The sequence below is a fragment of the Engraulis encrasicolus genome, chromosome 7, assembly GCF_034702125.1.
Source record: "Engraulis encrasicolus isolate BLACKSEA-1 chromosome 7, IST_EnEncr_1.0, whole genome shotgun sequence".
Classification (NCBI taxonomy): Eukaryota; Metazoa; Chordata; class Actinopteri; order Clupeiformes; family Engraulidae; genus Engraulis; species Engraulis encrasicolus.
Window position 1 is genome coordinate 10,700,775 of NC_085863.1, and position 22,634 is coordinate 10,723,408.

The 22,634-nt window shown below is 40.5% G+C and overlaps 1 pseudogene; it reads right to left on the reverse strand.

Annotated features, from left to right (window-relative positions):
* Positions 1-1,230: 1,230 nt before the first annotated feature.
* Positions 1,231-12,986, reverse strand: LOC134453350 (protein mono-ADP-ribosyltransferase PARP14-like; annotated as a pseudogene).
* Positions 12,987-22,634: the final 9,648 nt, after the last annotated feature.

The window sequence follows — 22,634 nt, forward strand, 5'->3', positions numbered from 1 at the left end:
GCTGCGAGATGGACAGTGACCACCGCAGATCATTTTGGTTGACAATGATGTCGAATTAATTAAGTACCATCGCCAAAAAAAATACGGAATTTGTGGCTGTGTTAGTTCACAATGCTGGTCAAATGCATTACACTTCACTCAATATAACGCCAGTTGCGAGGTGGAGCACAAAGCCCGACAGCAACGTAGACTGATTGACAACGGTGGTGATAGTGATTTTCCTAGAAGGAAATGCCGCTCAATGTTTCAGCCGACAGCGCTAATATAAGGCCAACCAGTTGCCCATTAGAATGATTCATACCATTGTAGGCAAAAAATAGGCCTAAACAGATATGGTTGTCTGTGGTTGTTTCAGTTTTGTTGGTCAAATCATTAAATTCCCTTCACTAATCAGTAATACAGTTCTATTAGCGCGTGATCACAAGTTTTCAAAGCAGGTTGATTTTTTTTTATCTTGTGGATTAGGCTGATACAATTGGTATAATTCCACTTAGTCTTTAAAGTGTGATATGAAATAGCTGTGAAATTTTAAATGGTAATAAGGGCATGCTGCCAATCATCAAAACTGTTTATAACAATGTGACCAGGAACTTCTGACCTTCAATAAGTGCATTTATAGGACAGTGCATAGTAAGTTCACAATATAGCATGTAGCACTTTGCCAATACCACAATCACAGGTGAACAAAACAGACCACAGTTAATCAAGGACATGGTAATTAAAAATACAGATATAATCTAGTTACAACTTGACTGTTTAATTCTCTGAGCACACTAATGGTGTGTATAAACCTGCATAAATGACACCACATCATGACACAAATATCCTACTGTATGTGTCTAAAAACAAACTTAACTTCCTTGGCGGAGGTCTGCACACTCTGGGTGCATTTCTAGTTATATAAGTATATTTCTTCCCGTTTCCGGGCGTTATTTTTGATGTGATGGAAAACAAACATTTACCTGAATGATAGTTGAGGCTAAGCCAGTTTTCCTGAACTCATTCTCGACATCCATGTATTCACTACTGGCTGTAGAGAGTGGGATTACATCGACAATCTTGCCCTTCATGTCATCCCAATGACTGGGTGGGTTCACTGATGACTGATCTGAGGGACATAACCCAGAAAAAAAAACATTAATAATAATAATAATATATAAGTACTGCTGCCTTCTTTGACTTTGTTAAACAGGAGAAATAATGGACTGTACTATACACTGTAGTAATTCTTCATACAATACCTTTTTGCTCAACTCGTTTCAGTTCAATGTTACTCCCTCCAAGTCTTGAAGCTATTCTGCTAGCTAAGTTTACATCATAATTATGTTTGCCAATCTTGATGTTCACTGTGCGCTGTTTCTGCTGGAAGGCTTGCTCTAGAGTCATGTTGATATACATGTTGAAAGGCACAACTTGGTTATTCCTGTCTAGATACTGCCACTCCACAACAGTGCTAATCATGTAGGCCTCCTGTCTGGTTCTCTCCTTCCTCTCCACCCTCCGAATCATATCTGAGATTGTTCTCTCAACAAAGACCACGTCTCGTGTCAGGCCCTCCAGGTGGATGACCGGCTCACGTCCCGTCTTGTCCAGCCTGATCCTGACTGTCTTCTCCCTCTGCAGTTTCTGGAGCTCTTCAGCATCTTCTGGGGTGAAACGGTTGATCAGAGGGTCCTGTACTTGGGTGGAAAGCTGCTCTTTCATGATCAAGCCAGTGATGAAGTCTTTGGCTTTGCTGACATCATGGGAAGTCTGGCCACAGAGCTGGAATATGGCAGGTTCAAACTCTTCACCCACAATGACAAGCTCCTCATCTTCATATCTTGCTTCTTCAGAGCCAGGAGGTGAGAATAATTTTGCCATAGCTGGGGGGGGGGAGAGATAATCATCAAGTTCAAAATTTCAACACACCCATTTGGGACATGATTAACACTATCAATACAAGAACTTTGACACCAAAAGTAACTCTTGAAAACAACCCCCCACCCCTTGAAAATGAAAAAATAACCCTGAAAGTGGCATTTTCTGCACATTCCACCTGGTATGCATACGTTATTCTTACTGTTTGCCTATATACTAGTGGTGTCAACAATGATCGATCTGGTGATCCAATCCAATGCGGGGCATAGACGATCCAGAATCGATCCGGCAAGTTACAGAATCGATCCGGCAATTTTTTTAAGTTTCAATTACTTCCATGGATATTTCGGGAGCAAATGAATGTTAAATAAAAGCACTTCAAAACATTGCAAGACTGGGGTGAATTTCTCGAAACCAAAGTTGCTTACTACATCTGCTACTTTGTTGCTTTCAATGCATTTTTCCATTGGCAACTACCGAAGTTGCTAACAGGCTAACAACTTCCCTTTTGAGAAACTCACCCCGGGTACAGACTGTTGCACAGTATTTGACTACTTGTATTGCCTCATCATGGCTGATTAAAAAATTGCTTTGCTTTCAGTAGAAATGTAATGCATTGCAATGCATTGTAGAATTGAATCAGATCGGATCAGATCGCATAAAATCGAGAATCGCTACCTCCCAAATCGTGAATGAATCGGATCATGAGGGCCGTGCCGATCTCCACACCACTACTGTCTATACATGTCTGCATCATCTTCCAACTTGTCAGTGATAATGTGCCCAAGATATTTCGTACTGCCTGATACACATATTGATTGATTTGACATGTAAAACGTTGAAAGGAGGACTAAATGACAACAGTCTTCCCTATCAGACATCCTGTCTCAGGCGCGGAGTGGCCATCGGATGATCGGGGACTTGTCCCGGTGGGCCGCGGCCGCGAAATGTATTACAGCGGCCGAAGTATGTTCTCAGGCGGCCCCTAAGTCTTTTACCGCAGTATGTTCTCAACCAGCCACCAAGTGATTTAATGTCAGAGCAACAGTTCACTAACTATGACTCTGTTCTTATCTAAGCAAAAGGTGACTCACCAGTATATATACCGTCTACCCGACCACAATACCTCAGTGACGGTGTCAAACAGTAAATTGGCCACACCCCTTCTCTATTGATAATGTTCATACAATGTAGATCGTGGAAGTTTACTAGATCTTAGTAACATAGTTTCGTTTTCAGTATTTCAAGAACCTGTGATATTTAGATTGGTTACCAAGGAATGGAAATATTAGTAAGTTGTGATTTATTTTCCGATTTCCACATGACTGTTACAGTTTACAGTCTGCCACTCCAGATTCACTTGCTCTGTGGTTATTGAATTGGGTTACGAACAGACTCCACCAAGTGGTAAGGAAGTGAACTGCAGCTAAGCAGGAAAACACGTTGTACATGTTTTGATGGCATTGGTTTGTTAGAACTAGCGGTATATCTCCCTTACAGTTGAAATAATGTTATATCATACTAGGGTGACCAAATTTGGGTTTGTAAAAAGGAGGACACTTTTTGGAGGTTTTGGGGGGGAGGGGGGGTCATCGGTGTATCTGTGTATCTACAGGTATGAAAGAATGGGTATGAGGCCAGGCATGATAGTAGGCCTATGAAGTATCAACGCATCCAAAATGGTAATTTGTTTAAAAGCCACTAGAACTTTTTGGCATGCACATTCATTTGTCTACTATAAATGACAATTAAAATCTCTTCAGTTAGGCCTATAGGCCTATCACATAATTTGTGTGATCATATGATGCAGAGTGTGCCTTTGTTACAATCCTAGATAGTAGGCCTAACACCTATATTGGAGTAGCTTAACAGCATAACAATGCAGCTCAATTTCATAGGCCTATTCTAATTTCTGCATTAGGTTTTTAAAAATAGATTCACCATCATGTAGGCCCATCTCAGCCATTCCCCACAAAGATGAACAGCATTAGGCTATATAACATTGGAAACTAAATATAAAAAACACAACATTTGTGGTTTTCAACTGAATTGATAATGAAGTGCTATTAGGCTACATTTTAGGCTTATATGTTTATAAGACACCTCACAATTTACCCCTCCACTGTCATCTATTAGGCCTACTTAGCTAGGCTACTTGTAGTGGCATGGTGCTCAGAGATTAGCAATGGGCACTGCAGCCATTAAGAGAGGAACTGGAGTTTTACCTACCATTAATAAGCTAACCCATACAGCGTTATCAATAACTGCAAAGGCAATAGACAAAAGAAGCTGATGAAGAAGCTTAATTTCTTAACTCAGGAATGAGTCCTTCTAGCTCCGAGAAATTGCTTTTGCAAATAACTTGGAAATGTCAGATCATGAAAGATTTTTTAGGCTAAGTCTTGTGACAAGGTGTAACAAAACTTGTACCTCCCTAAATGATGGATTTGGTTACTAGGCCTACTCCTGTGTTAGATTACCTTCATAGCCTAGCTGGCTTCACACGCAGGATTTTTTTTTAAAAAACTCCACCGCGAACGTGCATTTGCGTTTCTATCTGCATTGCAGTCCGTAGAACCGGCGGACAGATGCGCTTTCGCTTGTAAACATGGGGCGCACTGGCTTGTCCCCTACTTCTTTCGGACACACGGTGCGAAGTGGCTAGATTTGATGAGAAGGGCGTGACTAATTTGCGAACGGTAGAGAGAAACCTGGAGTGGAGTCAAATGGAACGGAGTGAAAATTACAATGCAGATGAATTAGGTCTATATTTCAGGCAGTCCAACAAAATCCCGGACATTTCTGAAATTCCCCCCTGACATTTTTGTAGGTCTCAAAAGTAGGACATGTCCGGGAAAAAGGACGTCTGGTCACCCTATAATGCCTAGCTAAAGTAGGGTGACCAGATTTGGATTTGTAAAAAGGAGGACACTTTTTTTTTTGGGGGGGGGGGGTCATCGGTGTATCTGTGTATCTACAGGTATGAAAGTATATATGGGTATGAGGTATGATAGTAGGCCTATAAAGTATCAACGCATCCAAAATGGTAATTTGTTTAAAAGCCACTCGAACTTTTTGGCATGCACATTCATTTGTCTACCATAAATGACAATTAAAATCTCTTCAGTTACGCCTATAGGCCTATCACATAATTTGTGTGATCATATGATGCAGAGTGTGTCTTTGTTACGATCCTAGATAGTAGGCCTAACACCTACGTATATTGGAGTAGCTTAATAGCATAACAATGCATCCTATTCTAATTTCTGCATTAGGTTTTTCAAAATAGATTCACCATCATGTAGGCCCATCTCAGCCATTCCCCACAAAGATGAACAGCATTAGGCTATATAACATTGGAAACTAAATATAAAAAACACAACATTTGTGGTTTTCAACTGAATTGATAATGAAGTTCTATTAGGCTACATTTTAGGCTTAATATGTTTATAAGACACCTCACAATTTACCCCTCCACTGTCATCCATTAGGCCTATTTAGATAGGCTATTTGGGCAAGCAATGGGCACTGCAGCCATTAAGAGAGGAACTGGAGTTTTACCTACCATTAATAAGATAACCCATACAGCGTTATCAATAACTGCAAAGGCAATAGACAGAAGAAGAAGCTGATGAAGAAGAATCTTAATTTCTTAACTCAGGAATGAGTCCTTCTAGCTCCGACAAATTGCTTTTGCAAATAACTAAGGAAATGTCAGATCATGAAAGAATTTTTAGGCTAAGTCTTGTGACCAGGTGTAACAAAACCTCCCTAAATGATGGATTTGGTGGTGTTACTAGGCATACTCCTGTGTTCGATTACCTTCATACCTGGCTTCACACGCGGGAATCTTTTTTCAACTCCGCCGCGAACGTGCATTTGCGTTTCTATCGGCATTGCAGTCCGTCGAACCGGCGGACAAATGCGCTTTCGCTTGTAAACATGGGGCGCACTGGCTTGTCCCCTAGGCTACTTCTTTCGGACACATGGTGCGAAGTGGCTAGATTTGATGAGAAGGGCGTGACTAATTTGAGAACGGTAGAGAGAAACCTGGAGTGGAGTCAAATGGAACGGAGTGAAAATTACAGTGCAGATGAAGAGTTCAGATGCAAAACCCCCTAACTCCATTTCTGAAGACCTGCACATCTATATTTTTAGGGAACCCCGTTGTTGGTTTGGTTTACATTCATCTACTTGATAATACATATAAATAGTTATATTACATAAATAAAATATAAACATATGCAATTTTCATAGCTTTGTATTAAATAAAATTAAATTAAGATTATTTTCTGAAATGGCACTTAGGGGGTTTTGCATCTGAACTCTTCATATGAATTAGGTCTATATTTCAGGCAGTCCAACAAAATCCCGGACATTTCTGAAATTCCCCCCGGACATTTTTTGAGGTCTCAAATGTAGGACGTGTCCGGGGAAAACCGGACGTCTGGTCACCCTATATCATACATATATTTATATGTGGCACATTTAGGATGTAGCCTATGTAATGTCTGAAGAAATGGAACAAAATAATTACCACACAAGATTCTGATGTGAGCAGTGCTGGGTGTGTAGCCTAAACTGTGGATTCAAATGTAATTGCAAGAAACAAAGACATTTGCTGCGACGAAGACAGCGTTTTAAGGTAGGCCTACACCGTTTGGTTATTAATTTTGTTGACTTATGGTTGTGCTTTGAAGTAGCCTAGGTTTGGCTTAGTTGCTGCATGGTGGGTTTATTGCACAATGTAGACAGACTTTTTGTAAGCTATACTACTCTTCTAAAAATTCCCACTCTCAAAACTTTGTGCCCGTGCTCATCCTGTCTTCCTTAAACGATATTTCAATAGTCATACAAACTGTCAAAATGACAGTGTAGTGCACATTTTCATGGAACAGTAGCGTGATGTAGCCTAACCTGCAATGTTGGTGAATGCTTGTGATGATGGCTGTGTAGGCCTATTTCATCAAGTGTAGGCTACAATTCTCCACTTCAGGTTGATATTTTGACAACACTAATGTCCACATGTAGTAGACCTACGACTGCAGATTTCGTGTTTTTTGTCTTTTTGGTTAGGGAACCATGTTGTTTGCGTTGTTTTTTGTTTTGTTTTGTTTTTTTTGGTGTTGGTGGGGGGGTAAAAAGGGCCGCTAAGGGAAAAATTCTCCCGGTGGGAATACTCTTCCCACTCCGCCCCTGTCCTGTCTTACACCTCCCCAGTTGTTTGGAGAGGTTGTCCGTGTACAGGTTGAAGAGTGCCAGAGATAGGAGTCCCCTTGTCCAATTGCCTACACAGAAAGGGGTAGATTGACTGTTTCCCCATTCCCCCTGCATGTTGATTCGCATACCAGTGTAAATATGGAGATTATTGAATGACTCAGATTACACTGTTGATGCTATCTCAAGGAGAGTTTGGGCCTGTTTGTGCTAGCTCACCCCCACTGAAGATGTGGCATCCCCCACAGTGCCACTGGCCCCAAGACAAAGGGCCACTTTTGGGGTGGGGGGTTGCAGTATATAATGTCACCTCAGAGATCCACCTGGGAGTCATTTCCTACCTCTGAAGGGCCTCCAATCTCTGTCTTTCTCTCCCCCTCTCCCTCTCTCTGTCTCTCTCTCTGTCTATCTATCTTGGGTAAACTGTATTTGATTTCACTGTATCCCATGTAACCTACAGTAGCATTGAGTTAAATGTAATGATACCTTACAGTTGATAATTAAATTGTTGTATAACTTTCATTCATAGGTATATCCTCATCTGTATCATGCCATTTGCCTTTCCTGTGTCTTAAGTTAACACTGCTTCTGTTTCAAATGCCCACTCCTGGCCGTCGTTGGTTAGGAATAAAGTGGAGGGAAAAGTTATATACTTTTACACCAGTAAATCAGAATATGCATGATGCACCTCAAGCTTTTCCACAAGGCAGACTTTGGGCCTCAATTTGCTGCAGAGCTTCCCTTACACTTCCTGTACAGGGGTTGGGAACCTCTTTCATTCAAAGGGTCACTTCAAATTGCTCCAAGGGCCATTAAAGTCCTCTAAGGGCAGTACTATGAATACAACCCTGAACTTGGGCCTATATGGAAGGCAGCCATCTTTACAACAGACCCCACCTTCTCTAGGTCCCCTGAATATAACATAATTAAAATAAAACAAAATTTCAAATAGAATTTGGAAGATTCCTGTACAAAATGTTTCATATTTCATATGAAACTGCATAACATTAAAATAATGTAGGCGGGGGGGCAAAATGGCTTCAAGGCCCGACATACATTCCACACCCCTGTTCTAGTACTTGGGACTGTATCCTTGTCAAAGATCTCATCAGATTCCCCAGCACTTTTCCAACGTCCAAACATAGTGTTCTCTTCAGTCACAGCTGAGCTCGCCTCATTGATAGAATATGACTGTCTGCTTAGGGATTTCAACGGTTTGCTTGCAGTCAACCAGCAGCCACAATATATTATGTAAATGTTATTTATCACATTAGAACATTGCAACGTCACTGGTTTTCTTTACCTCCTTTTGCCTGCCATGCCATCAAGCTCTGGTGGAACACTGTGAGCATGTTGGGCTGGAAGAAGAGAATCTGCACAAGTTTGATATTTTGATACTTGGTCTTCTTGACGAAGCTGACAACGGCTTCAATCATTGCCTCAGCCACTGCAGATGCATTGACTCCACCTTGACCTGGAGGTGGAGAGATAATACATCAATATAAAACAGGTATGATTCAACAGAAAGAAAAAAAACAATTTCTGGCAAAATATGACAATACCTGTGCCCAGAGCAGGAAATGACACTGAGGAAAACTTTCTCCGCTCGCAAAATGTTAGAACATTTTGGACACCCTCTTTGATGTCATATGGGGTATTTCTTCCCACAATATGCACAATATGTTTACATGGAAGCCTGCCAGGGGATGTCAAGATTATCTCTGTTTTCTGGTAATTGGGAGATCTCACTGTGAACCAAAAAAATAATGTCATTTTTCAATTTTCTTGAACATTTTTGTATCACCTTGTAGTCTTCATACATAGTACATGAAAACGACTGATACAGTATTTCTCACTTTGAATAAATGTATAGCAAATGGAGAGTAAGGACTAGGACTAACCAATCTCTGAACATTCTGCCTCTACAGCTGACCCAGCAGCCCCAAGGATTGCCATGGATACTCCTGCAAGACAAGACAATGCAGGAAATGTAAGGAAAAAATTGATAAGAGGTGTTTTTATTACCATGTATATTTCTTTAGTGCTAGTTAATTAAATGAGCTGACCTGATTTTAGGGAGAATGTGCTGTTGGAAGAATTGACAATGACGTCAGTAGTCTCTTTGGTGATGTCACCAGATGACAGCTCCAGAGTCAGGTGACCAATGCGAACAGTGTATTTCCCCAAAGACACTTTCTGGACTTGACCCCAGAGTCCTTCACATGTACCCTGCCAAGAGCTTGAGATTTTCCTATCACTTCCTTCATCATCTACATCTTCCAGCATGCTGTCGTCCTGAAGCAGAACTACAACCCGGTGATCCCTTAACATCACTGGTAGGAGCATTTGCCCTTGTTCCTGGAAGTACTTCTTTGCACCAGGCTTAGAGACTCTGAATTCATCTGTTAATAAGCTGGTCTCCATCTTCTTAAATCCATCCACAGCAAGTTTAACGTAAATGAGTTCTCCTGATAGCCTAATTAAGGGCTTATTTGGATAAAACTTTACCACCACCTCACCAGCTTTGGCAAATTTCATCCACTCATCCGACTGGTGCTTCTCGATGAATCTAGCAGTGGCACAGCAGCTCACGTGTACAGTGTCTTCAACTCTTGCATACATGGCTTTGCTGATTGCTTCAGTCTCAAGTTGGTCTGTTTCCTCCTGTACAATTTTGTTCACAATGGGTCTCAGATTTTCTATGTCTTTTGCCATCCCTGCTAGTATTAACTGTCCTTTCATGGAATCCATCTTCATGACAACATGGTCCTGAAACTTCTGTTGCAGCTGCTTTTGTACTAGACTACAAACATCCACATTTATTGCCCTCTCGAGTGTAGCATATTTGGACATGGTTTGATGGAATGCAACTAAAGTGTTTTCCTTCCAGCCATCAATGTGTTTGGCTGTGATCCCCTTCTTCTTCAGCAGGGTGGGGAGGGGGCTGAGGATGACGGTGGAGCTCTGAACGCTCACCTGGCAGAAGTGTGGCAGCATCTGGTCATTGATACGAGAGGTCAAGTTCTTCTTCAGGAGAAACTCTACCAGGGCTGGGTTGAGAGCTTCAGTGAAGGAGTCGGGAATCTTGAGCTTTGGCCGGTCTTTGCCACATAGTGAAGTGCCAAGGGACTGGTAGTATGGATGCAGGCGGACTTGAACTTTGCCAATCTGCTGGCGTGTGCTTAACATGATCTCTGCGTCTGAAATAAGTTATTAAAATATGCATCATGAGTGTATATGTATATGTATATGTATATGAGTCAATGTATGTAGTGCGATACAAAACTTCTAAACTACAAAGCTTCTGAACCCCTTCTAATCCTACACCACAATGTTCACTGGAAGCAAAACCAAATCATCATCTCAGCTAGGGACAACGGTAATCTCTGGGAGATTAAGGTTATCATGGTGTTATCATGTAGTGCTGTTGGACAGGGGAAGAGTAATAGGCTATCTGGTAATATTTGTAATACTGCTAGTCATGTCAGCTACGATTTTAAATTACTAATTTTAGCGACCTTGCTAGCAGCAACATGCACACCTGTCCACCAACCAAAAGCTGGTAAAATGCATGTTGATGCAGATGTGAATGGTGAATATAAAGGCGTATAATGGAAAAATCAAGTAAGGACACATTATTTTGTTATTGTGCTTCAACTATACATAGGCCCAGCGCCTTTCTACTACTGTATGTGAAAACAAGAAGGTTGTGTGAGGACTTTAGTGTCTCCCAATTGATCTCCCAATGCTTTATTGTATTTTTCTAATAATGTCTGGCTATTAGAATTGGCGGCCAATCAATCAGAGCATCTAAACATTAGAATATTTGCATCTCCCTTGGAGAAATGTGGTGTCAATGTCATTAGGCAAGAAGACCAAATACTTGCAAAGCTGTGAAGTTGTGATAGCCAGGCTAGAGCACTTCTTACAGGATTATGTACAACAAACTTAACAGCACCGTTTAACTAAGCTTAGCAACAGCACAAATACCAGAGCTTTACTGTAGTGAATTGCTTCCTAAATTAAATATAATATCATTCCAGAAACTCTTATTGTGTACCTGTAAATGGGATAAACTAAGATGACAGTGTGGTGAGATGACTCTTTCAACAAAATGAATGTAGAATTTCTTTACCTTCAGGCTTTTGGAATGTGATGATGGCAGCATTCTCTTCAGGTATCATATCAACATGTTGTACAGCAGCTTTCTTGTTCTCACAGTAGAGAACCAGCAGTTCTTCGTTAGCTTGAGGTGGCAGGTCTTCTATCCTCAAACAGCAGGTTCTGTCCAGGAACCGGGAGGATAGACTGTAGTCCTGAAACCTCTTGTTGCGCTTGGCCTCTGCCTGAAATGTATTTGCATCTGAAATGGTATTGCAATCCAAATGGTCTTTACTCTTTTGAATTTAATTTACAGTATTTTCTTTTGTAGACACAATACAAGAATTTAAAAAAATCTATTAAGTTGAAAAGGTTGAAAATATTAAACATATATCTATATAGTGAAAAATACAATCATACTGAATTGGACAGTTATTACATGACATTACAACATTACTACATATGAGCTGCAACGTACCATTGCTGTTAGTGAATGTAACAACAGCGACACAGGCTTCATAGATCAGCTCCATGGTGTAGTCTTCCTCTGCTGCGCCACTGACGACCTCCACTATCAATCCAAGATGATCTCTGGTCATGTTGTCTGCGATGTTCTCCACAACTACAGCTTTGGGCTGATAGGATAGTTTTTGAATGAACTTGTCAAGTTTCAGGTAGGCTTCATTCACAGGCTCTAGAAAACCAGCAACAGTAAAACTGCCAGGATGGCTTGAATTGATGCCCAACATTGGGATCTGACCCGATGGACTGTGTGTACTCAGGACTTCTGCCTTCAAAGTCTTCCATTCCTGTTTGGTGAGTACCTCGTGATCTTCTACAGTAAGTATCTTGAAAGCAAGGTTCTCCTTCATCTTCTGTATGGACTCTTGGATGATTTCTTCCGTCTTTGCAGTCAGAAACACATCTCCAGCCTGCATCACATAAACGGCATGGTTTCCATGTGAGAAGAAGAGGTGCTCTGACATCACTTCACTGTCCACTCCTCTCAGGAAATCTACAATGTGATGATCTAGGTCCACTTTCTTTTCAATCATTTGCAATTTCTTTTCAAGGATCCAGTTTTTGACAGACAGAACCTCAGATTTCAATCCAGAGATAACTAGTTTCTTCATTTTTGTTTCGTAACTATGTGACATGTGTGGGCCTGAGTTTGAAATGTACTGTGAGAGACCATCAAACTATAAGAGTTTGAAGACAGTAGGAGGCAGATCCATTTCCTCAGTTATGCTGTTTCTTTCGATTTCTATTCGATTTGTTTCCTCCTGTACAATGCTGCTCACAGCTGGTTTCAGATTGTCGATGTCTTTTGCCATCCCTGCTAGTATTAACTGTCCTTTCAAGGAGTCCATCTTTATGACAACATGGTCCTGAACCTTCAGTTGCAGCTGTTTTTGTACTGGACCACAGACATCAACATTTATCACCATCTCGAGTGTAGCATATTTGGACATGGTTTGATGGAATGCAGTTGATGTGTTTTCCTTCCAGTCATCTATGTGTTTGGCTGTGATCCCCTTCTTCTTCAGCAGGGTGGGGAGGGGGCTGAGTAGCACAGTGGAGCTCTGAACGTTCACCTGGCAGAAGTGTGGCAACAGCTGGTCATTAATATAAGAAATCTCATTCTTCCTCATGATAAACTCAAGCAGGGCAGGGTTGATGGCTTCAGTGAAAGAGTCTGGAATCTTGAACCTTGGTCGGTCTTTACCATATAGTGAAGTGCCAAGTGACTGGTAGTATGGATGTAGGCGGGGCTCAACTTTGCAGATCTGATGCTTTGTGTTTAACATGATATCCACATCTGAAACAAACAATTTGACTCATGGTACAATTTCACAGACACATACCTGTATAAAACATTGACATTGATAAATATAGCATACTGTACGTCCAGTATTATGTTTGCCTTTCCTAAGAGGCTGGGCTACCCCACTTATTTAACCTGTTAAAACATGGCATAATAAATGTTCTGCTACCAGAATAGCAATGACCAAGACGTAGTGCATTACTAAAGGCCCTGTGGTACCTTTCCGTGACTATTACAGCGTGTCTCAGATGGTACAGTGTGCATTAAGGGCCTACGCGTCGAGTACATTTTGAGGATTAAAAACAACACAGAGACTCAATATGGTAATTATTTCCTTGCTTCCTATAACAAAATGAATATTGTGCTTCTTTACCCTCAGGCTTTTGGAATGTGATGATGGCAGCATTCTCTTCTCGTATCACGTCAACACGTTGCACATCAACTTTCATCTTCTCACAGTAAAGAGACAGCAATTCTTCGTCAGCTTGAGGTGGCAGGTCTTCTAGCCTCAAACAACAGGTTTGGTCCAGGAACCGGGAGGATAGACTGTAGTCCTGAAACCTCTTATTAAACTTGGCCTCTGTTTGAAATTTCTTTGCATCTAAAAATACATGTATTGCAGAGTAATTATAGCATGCCCCAGCTCTCCAAAATTTAATTTCATATAGTATATTAATATAGTAATACTATATTGTGCATATATAGTCCTAATATATCATTTATGATTTTGCTGGTATTCTGTTGGGATGATCAATAAATGGATGAATAAAATGGTGAATTTGAGGGTGAAGTATTAATTACTACTGAGCTGTACAGTATATCAGAAACAACAGCATACCATCACTGTCAGTGAATGTAACAACAGCGACGCAAAGATCATAGATCAGTTCCATAGTGTAGTCTTCCTGGCCACCGCTGATGTACTCCACTAACAATCCCAGGAGATCTCTGGTCATGTTATCTGAGATGTTCTCCACAACTACAGCTTTAGGCTGAGGAGCATCCTCAGTTCTGTTTTCCTGTGTACTGGTGGAAGCAGAGGCACTAATGCCCCCCTCATGATCTTGAAGCTCGATTCCAGATGCCTTTTGGTCTGCTGAAATAAAAATTAAAAAATACAGTATGTTACCAAGCAAAAAGTATTATCTTGTGAATAAACAGATAAGTAAATAAACATCAGTGAATAAACATCAGTTTAAAAGCATACAAACATGTTGTATATTTTGTGGAACAGTAAAAGGACTGACAAAAAAGGGTGACAAAGTTTTTCTTTACTATTACAAACTTTTCAGATTTTTCATAGGTTCACATATTGGGATTCGAAATCATGCATCATCTGTGACAAAATACGTTCAACTACTTGTTGCATGCTATGATAACTTCATAGTCTGACTATTTTATCCTTACATATCCAGTGGTACAGTACATCTTCATTGCAAGGGGGTTCTACTGTATACATATGTCTTGTATTTGTAAATGTTATATCTAATCCCTTTATCAGGAAAGCACGTGTAAGACAAACACACTTGACTATGAAGAATAAGTGAACATACAGGTAACATAATATTATGAAACAACAAGGAAAAAAAGAAGCCTTTTGGATCCACCACCTAGGAATTTTGGATACTCTGACGATTTTGTTGGATATATAATGTGTTGATTACATACAGTTACACTATTAATTTGGCAGATTAATCTATTTTCAGACATCCGTTTGTCTGAAAGTTGAAGGTTTTTTTTATTTAGTCTATTGGGATTTAGCCATGCCACAGGCTTTTTGGCATATCCTGTCCCTGCAGGAACACATAAATCCCTGAGCTAACCTCACCCATTTAGACAGGTGTTTTAGACATTGTGCCAAGCCTGAGTTTGTAAATGAGGATCGCATGGACTGTACCGTAATCTACATGCAAAGGGGGGAAATAAACTAAAAGAGGTGTGTGGACTTTTTTCACAAAAACGTTTTTTTTTTGTTGTTGCTCATAACCTGTGATGTGTGTAAAGCTTCTTCCCAAGTTGTTGTCATATGCCAAGCAGCTAAAGCAATAAAGGTGTTCAAAGTGCATTACAGACCCAAGACCCACCTTGACCTTGATTGTCCACTGATGGTGTTCCAGTTGCCTCCTTCAATAAATCACAAATGGACAGTTTTGCTTATAAAGGACATCCCTATAACATGGGAACACAATAGCCTACTGCTTTCATGTCTAGTTAGATAAAAGCATGGCTGCATGGTCTAATATGACTTCAAACAGGCATTTGGCCTAAGTATAGAAGATAGGCTACATTCAGCCTGAATATTAGTTATATATTAGTAATATTACCTATATCTGCGATGTTGGGGAACTAGAACTTTTCACCATAAGCTACTTAGATAGCATGGCAGGCTATAACATCTTTTAAATTGCCTTCCTGCTAGTGGATTGGTAATGCATTACATGTTATATAGCACTTTCCACTTCTTTGAGCACCCAAAGCACGTTACTCTATGCTAATAATAACAACAATAAAAACACAGGTTGACACCCACATGCCTGGCCTACTTGAAAAGTCGTTTACATTTTTCATTTCGAGGACAACTTACCACTTTACTTTCCTTTTCGATGAACACTTTAATCTGCTTGTTGTCGATGGTAATTTCGTGGGTGGTGCGAAGTAGAACTCGTTCTAGAACTGGTTTGCAAAAGACAAGAAAAACAAAACCTTTGTTGAACATGTCAAGAACAGGTCAGCACAGCTTTTATTCCATTTCCCTTTCAAGTTCAAAACATTTATTGCCATGTCAACATAGTCAATAGGAATTTGTTGTGGCACATCCTCAACATCAATGGAGAAGACACACAACATCAAAGCACATAAAGTAAAAAGTATGTACATGTTAGGGCCAGGTACATAGGGGTGGTGGTGGGACTGTTTATGTATGTTCATACGGTGGGTATAGATGGGGGGGGGGGGGCTTAAGCGGAACCAGCAACCCAAATAAATGCGACTTTGCAATTTTGTATTTTGCTGAAAAAATACCAGCCCACCAGCCCCTCCACTTCCCTGCTGTAGTCAGACTCATTGTCATTTGTGATACGGCCAACCACAGGTGTGGCATCTACAAATTTAAAAAGCAAAATTGAATTGGAGTGAGACTGACAGAAATGTGTGTAGAGGGAGTAGGACTATGTGACAGGGGATAGAACGCAGCCTTACGGTGCTCTGATGTTTAGGAGAGACATAGGCCTACTGACACCCAGCTCTTAGGGATAATGAGTTTTGCAGGTGCAATGGTGTTAAAATGCAGATAAATCGTCAAACAGAACATGGGATATGTGCGCTTTGACCCCAGATGTAGGCCTATAATGCAGGCAGAGGGACACCGCTTCATCAACGCTTGTATATCTATAAGGGGGTCTAAATTAATGCTGGACAGGTGTTTACATAGCCTACCAGATGCACAAAGATTTTCATGACGACAGATGTAGCCTAGTCATTAAGACAAATGGTGTTTCTTTGGAACCGCAATGATCACAGCAGATTTGAAACAGGCAGGCACAGTAGCAATTGCTGAAGAGACCAGCTAAAAAATAAAGGACAGGAGTGAGTTAGTCCGCACATGTAGAGTTCAATATGCACTCCCGTTGCTCACTTGCTCACTTGCCTCCTCGCTACAGGATCGAGAAGCTCCTCGTGATGACGTCACCAACAACAGCATTGCATTTCAATATCTCGCGAAAGCTCTATTCTAATGTATTTTTCTTAATTGCAAACGGGATGGTGAATAAAGAACAGTCCCCAAAAAATTGTTGTGGCTAGGCAGACAGCAGGGAAACTTAGGCTAATTGTTTTCTCCACGGAGGCGGGGAAGCAAAACCACACTCGCAAGTGGAGGAGTCCGCATATTGGAAAGCATCCACTGTAGCCGGGGAGCCAAAGTCCCAAAATTGGGTTGGACCTGACATGGCTTGCCATACTTTTTATTTGTGTTTTTTTGGATAGTTCTATCTCTTAGGAAAAATAATTGGAGGGTCTGCTCGGGCGAAAATATCGCGAAAAAAAGTTGTGCCTATTTGAATGTATGTACCCTTCATTTTTTTGAGAGAAATTTCAGAAAAATGAAAAATGACCTGAAATCCTTGGTGGCTTGGGTAAGCTGTCAATAAAGGCTTTCCAGATGCACAGGACATACATGCTGACAACATTCAATAGAAAAAATATTCTTAAACCACATTTCAATAGGATTTTGACTCAATTTTGTGCTTAAAAATTAGGCGTTTTTTCACTTTTTTGCTATATTTTCATCTTTACCTCATTGGCAATCAGGTTTTTCTTCATGTTTTGACATTAAACAATACGCCATTCTTTTTATTACGAAGTATAGTGATACCACAACAAAAACTATGAAAATACAACCAAAATCAATGGATCTGCGATGACTGTAGTGTATGTACCCTTCATTTTTAGAGAGAATTTTCTGAAAAATGAAAAATGACCTGAAATCCTTAGTGGCTTGGGTAAGCTGTCAATAAAGGCTTTCCAGGTGCAAAGGACCCATCTACTGATGATATCCAATAAAGAAAATATTGTTAAACCATATTTGTACATGATTTTGGCTTAATTTTATGACCTAAAATTAGTCGTTTTTTCACCTTTTTTGCTATATTTTCATCATTTCTTCCTTGGCAATCAAGTTGTTCTTCATGTTTTGACATCATTTTTATTAAGCAGTATAGTGATACCACATCAAAAACCATGAAAATACAACCAAACTCAATGGATCTGTGGGGACTCCAACTCTATTTGGTGATCAACAGGCCCAGAAAGTCAATAGAATTTCAGCCTACAATCAAAATGCTGAAATGCATGCTGAATACTGAGCAATATGACACCCACACACCCACACACACCCACACCCACACCCACACACACACACACACGCACGCACGCACGCACGCACGCACGCACGCACACACACACCTAATCTGGGGATCCTACAATGATCTCCACCCCAGGTGACACCCTGCATACTGTACATGCTTCGTACATACCCTACACATACATAGCCCTACTTCCTGGATGTGACACAGTGAGCTATTTACACAGATGGGGGCAAAGGCGGGCCTACACAAAGCCTGGAAAGCCTATATTTTCAGGAATCACATAACCCATTGCAGTTTGCACACAGGGCAAACTATTCTACATAGGACATCATCGCCAGCATGCTTCATACACTACTGGAGAACATGGAGCTGAGGAACACATATGCACATTTTTGGACCACAGTTTGGCCTCCAGCACCATCCAGCCATAGAGTCTTAGTTCTAAACCCCACTATCGGAGACTGTACAACCATCATGTACTGTGGATTTCCTCTCTAACTGCTCCCTCTTGTTATCAACACCAGCACACCTCAAGGGTGTGTGCTAAGCCCTCTGCTCTACACCCTATCCACCCACAACCGCCTCTTTCTCCTTATTTGCTGACACGTTGTCGCACTAATTATGAATGAAGACAAGACATACTACAGGAACAAGACAAAACATCTTCCGCCGTGGTCTAACGACAATTACTTCGTATTGGACTCCAAAAACAACAAGGGAATCATTGTGGACTTTCACAAAAACAATCACAGAAGTCACAGACCCCTCTGATGACTCATACAGTGGTGTAGAGGGTCAGCAGCTTTAAATCCCTGGAGGACGTGTCCTGGAGTATTCACATGGCCTCAGTGGTCAGCAAGGCCCAACAATGTCTCTTCTACCAGAAGAAACTGATGGGCTACCAAATCCTGAAGCCACTGTTGGTCAACTTCCACATCTGTGCCATCAGAGGACAAGTAGGCACTCCAGCATGTGATGACAACAGCTCAGAAAATCCCTGGGATGCCTCTACCAGAGATTAGTACTATCAACCACACGCACTGTCAGGATGTGGACACCAAAAGCAGAAGAAGCGCTGAAATACTGCTTTGAGTCCACTGATTCTGCAGCTGCTGAAACATCTGCATGGGGGAGTTCCCAGTAGTTTGGTACAAATTTGTGTATGTGCATGTTAAATGGGCAAACATCCTCTCTACACGTTTTAATGTCATCAACGGGGTATGACGGGGGAAAATTTTATCTCCAGCCTTATTCAATGCTTATATGGATGAAATGAGGTATGACAAACAAGTTTTATAGTTGGTGATAGTTGGTGTTGACTAATCACTTGCTATATGCAGCCAACCTTACCATTCTATCTCCAAGTAAGAGTTAGTTCCAACAGCTCCTTTATATCTGTTCTGATTATGAGGTAGAGTTTGACATTAATAACAATGTTAGGAAGAGTGTGATACTGTGATTAAAGTTCCCTCCTGTCTATCTATCTAAGAGCTGGGAGTAGCAAATGCCACAAAATATCTGTGGTGCATCCTGCATCCTGATGGCTGAAACTGATAGCGCAATTAGTTGATCCAGGTCATAGCTCTGTTAGGGACATGTCTATGAGCTGGGAACACTGGTATAAGTGCCTTCATTAGCTTCCCTGTTTATATTTACTATATGTAGGCTACTGTATGAAAGTATGCTGTTGTGAAGTATTGGTGTACTGTGTATTTCATGTATCCCTTTTGGTCCTCAAGCCTGTAATATTATTTAAAACATGTGCAAAAGAGGTAGCTGAGCCACTGCAACACATCTTCAACAAGAGTCTACAAACGGGTAAGGCACCTGTAGATAGTGCCTACAGTAGAAGACCTCTTCTCTCATACCAGTGCCCAAAAAGCAACAAAACAATGATTACAGACCAGCTGCTCTCACATAATGAGAACATTTGAGTGGGTACTGCTGCTCAACAGAAAGAAAACCCAGGTTTGCCATGCTCTGGATTCCATACAGTTCATTTATCAGGATAATGTGGGAGTTGTGGACGTTATCCTGTAACTGCTACATAGGGAAAATTCTCACTTGGACAAAGGAGACAGTGAGAATAATGTTCTTTGATTTCTCTAGTAGTGCCTCAAACATCCAGACACTTTTGCTGAGAGACTAACTTCTGCAGATGGTGGATACAGCTCTGGTGACCTGGATAAATGACCCCAGTACATCAGACTAAATGACCTTACATCACAAACTGTGGTCAGCAGCACTGGAGTGTCACAAGGAATGGTGTTATCCTTGGTGTTGTTCACCCTATACCACCTACTTTTGCTACAGCACTACCACATGCTTTTGCTATACCTACCACATGCAAGTTTCCATAATGACACTACAACTGTGAGGTGTATCAAGGGTGGGTAGGATGGGGAGTACAGGCGACAGGTGGATAACTTGGTGCCGGACCAACTAGCTGCAGCGGAATTCCATAAAAACTTAGGAGACAGTACTTGACATGAGGAGAACCACCCCTCCACTCTATCAGAAAGGGTTCTACACAGTGTGGTCTAAAACGTCAGCATCGGAAAGGTCTCACACACTGTTGTGTTGTAAGACCACCCTTTTCTTAAATTATGATACAAATTTGGTGTTGTATTGTCTTAATAAATGTATACAATGTCTGGACTTACTTTCACCAAGTTTTCACCAATGCAAGATCTTGTATTGATGATGGTAGAGTCTGGACACTATGTAACACCTTCTCCAGCATATCCCAAAGATTCTCAGTGAGGTTGAGGTCTAGACTCTGTGGTGGCCAATCCATGTGTAACAATGATCGCTCATGCTTCCTGAACCATGATTTTATAATTTGAGCCTGATTAATCTTGAAATATGCCTGTTTTTTTTTTAAAATCCATTGATATAATTGCATATTGATTCAGCTTTCCAAATACAAAGTATTTCAGTGACTGTTGATGGAAATTATTTAACCCCTCAAACAGACTAGCATATTTTATATGACCTCATATGGTCATTTCTTTAAATAAGTTTTAAGAAGTTAGAAACAAGTTGTTGCACCTATTGGTTCAGGGAACATTGGTATTAGCCTCCTCGGAGTTTAGATCTCTCATTCAGATTCTTGAGGTTGGTTGGAGAAGCCTTTAAATAGTGTTCAAATTCATACAATACCTTGGTAAAAACTTAAAGCAACACTAGATGGGAAAAGTCCAGATATTGCAGATTGAGTGTGACCTTATAATATGCACCATATGCATTTTTTGCCTGCCTGAATTTGATACATATTATTATGGTTACCCCACCCTCTGGAAGATGAGGGCCCACAACTTTCAAGCTATAAGTGAGCTTATTCCTGGTAATGAATGGGCATTTAATCGCTAGAACCTCATCTCCATGGCATACTGCTGTATGTATAGGTGCTGTGTGTATATGATGTGTATTACAGAACAGTATGTGTGTGGTTGTGTGAAATGCCTTATGGCTAAATGTGTGTTACATGTTAAATATGTTGTGCAATAATATGTATCATGTTTTGCATATCTATTTATTTATGCTGCTAGAGACCTTAATTTCCTTCAGGAGTGATAGTTATGTACTCTACTCAACAGTACACACAGTGTATCTAGGCTTGTAGGCTTTCCTCTGGGTTACTGTGCCTGCAGATGGCAGAAGGTGTTGAATGGTAGTAATTCTGTGGTCTCCCCCTTCAGTGAAAATAGCTCACTGTCACATCCACAAAGTATGTACAGAGTGTACGGGTGATGTACTGTACGTAGTAGTACATACGTTGTGGGGGGTGTCACCTGGGATGCAAATCATTGTAGAATCCCCAGATTACTTGTGTGCGTGTGTGTGTTAGAGGATGTATGTCATTGCTAAGTATACAGTGTGCTTTTCAGCATTTTGATTGTAGCCGGAAATCCTATTGAGTTTCCGGGCCTATTGATCACCAACTGGAGGTGAAATCGCACAGATCCATTGATTTTGGTTGTATTTTTTTTTTTTTTAAATTGCGGTGGAATCAGCATACTGCTTAATAAAAAGAATGGCATATTGTTTGATGTCAAAACATGAAGAAAAACTTGATTGCCAATGAAGAAAATGATGAAAATATAGCAAAAAGGTGAAAAAACGCCTAATTTTAGGTCATAAAATTGAGCCAAAATCATGTACAAATGTGGTTTAACAATATTTTCTTTATTGGATATCATCAGTAGATGTGTCCTTTGCACATGGAAAGCCTTTATTGACAGCTTACCCAAGCCACCAAGGATTTCAGGTCATTTTTCATTTTTCAGAAATTTCTCTCTAAAAATGAAGGGTACATACACTACAGTCATCACAGATCCATTGATTTTGGTGGTATTTTCATAATTTTTGTTGTGGTATCACTATACTTCTTAATAAAAAGAATGGCATATTGTTTGATGTCAAAACATGAAGAAAAACTTGATTGCCAATGAGGTAAAGATGAAAATATAGCAAAAAAGTGAAAAAACGCCTAATTTTGAAGCATAAAATTGAGTCAAAACCCTATTGAAATGTGATTTAAAAATATTTTTTCAATTGAATGTTGTCAGCATGTATGTCCTGTGCACCTGGAAAGCCTTTATTGACAGCTTACCCAAGCCACCAAGGATTTCAGGTCATTTTTCATTTTTCTGAAATTTATCTCGAAAAGTGAAGGGTACATACATTAAAATAGGCACAACTTTTTTTCGCGATATTTCCGCCCGAGCAGACCCTCCAATTATTTGTCCTAAGGGATAGAACTA